Here is a 238-nt window from a genome sequence, read left to right on the forward strand (position 1 = left end):
GGGTTTTGCTTTTGTTTTTTGTTTCTCAGTTTGATGAATGAAGAAGAATGGTGGGCTATGGCTGTAGCTCAGTGGTAGAGCACTTGCCTGGCACTGATCCTCAGCACCACATAAAAATAAATAAATAAAATAAAGATGTTATGTCCATCTACAACTAAAAATATGAGAGAGAGAGAGAGAGAGAGAGAGAGAGAAGAAGAAGAAGAAGAAGAAGAAGAAGAAGAAGAAGAGGAAGAAG

This window comes from Marmota marmota, unplaced genomic scaffold, assembly GCF_001458135.2.
Source record: "Marmota marmota marmota unplaced genomic scaffold, marMar, whole genome shotgun sequence".
Taxonomy (NCBI): domain Eukaryota; kingdom Metazoa; phylum Chordata; class Mammalia; order Rodentia; family Sciuridae; genus Marmota; species Marmota marmota.